At 48.0% G+C, this 631-nt stretch overlaps 1 protein-coding gene and 1 long non-coding RNA gene across 3 annotated transcripts in view; one reads left to right on the top strand and one right to left on the bottom strand.

The window, feature by feature from the left end:
• Window positions 1-631, top strand: part of slc23a1 (solute carrier family 23 member 1) — a gene marked incomplete at its 5' end in the record, with an annotated part of 21431 nt that overhangs the window by 3661 nt on the left and 17139 nt on the right.
• LOC106532558 (uncharacterized) overlaps window positions 1-631 on the bottom strand; it is an 8701-nt gene that overhangs the window by 2985 nt on the left and 5085 nt on the right. The window contains exons 2-3 of one of the 2 annotated variants that reach the window (XR_001312099.1): window positions 239-598; window positions 19-138 (exon numbers count right to left, since the gene is read on the bottom strand). This is a non-coding gene — a long non-coding RNA (uncharacterized LOC106532558). Of the gene's footprint in view, window positions 1-18; window positions 599-631 lie in introns of both variants that reach the window. The other variant, XR_001312098.1, reaches the window with a different exon arrangement.

Below are 631 nucleotides of genomic sequence, written 5' to 3'. Positions count from 1 at the left end.
GTTTGGAACACTCCACACCTGTTTGGAACACTCCACACCTGTTGGGAACGCTCCACACCTGTTTGGAAGACTCCACACCTGTTGGAAACGCTCCACACCTGTTTGAAACGCTCCACACCTGTTTGGAACACTCCACACCTGTTTGGAACACTCCACACCTGTTGGGAACGCTCCACACCTGTTTGGAAGACTCCACACCTGTTGGAAACGCTCCACATCTGTTTGGAACGCTCCACACCTGTTGGGAAGACTCCACACCTGTTTGGAACGCTCCACAGATGAACCACTAAGGGAGCATCCCTGAAAGGCTCAGCCAATCACAGATAAGAACAGGATGTGCTTCACCACTTTGTCAACCACTGCAAATAGACAAATGTTTAAGAACAACATTTTATTATTATTTACAGTTCATAATATCATCAAAACATTCAGAGATAATCTACCTGTAGAGCCTGACCTTTGACCCTCTGAGACCTGTAGAGTCTGACTTTTGACCCTCTGAGGCCTGTAGAGTCTGACCTTTGACCCTCTGAGACCTGTAGAGTCTGACCTTTGACCCTCTGAGACCTGTAGAGTCTGACCTTTGACCCTCTGAGACCTGTAGAGCCTGACCAAGTACAGTACCATGGAG

The sequence above is a fragment of the Austrofundulus limnaeus genome, unplaced genomic scaffold (genome assembly GCF_001266775.1).
Source record: "Austrofundulus limnaeus strain Quisiro unplaced genomic scaffold, Austrofundulus_limnaeus-1.0 Scaffold792, whole genome shotgun sequence".
Taxonomy (NCBI): Eukaryota; Metazoa; Chordata; class Actinopteri; order Cyprinodontiformes; family Rivulidae; genus Austrofundulus; species Austrofundulus limnaeus.
Note: the sequence above shows the minus strand (reverse complement) of the source record. Positions and strands in the feature narration are given on the sequence as shown.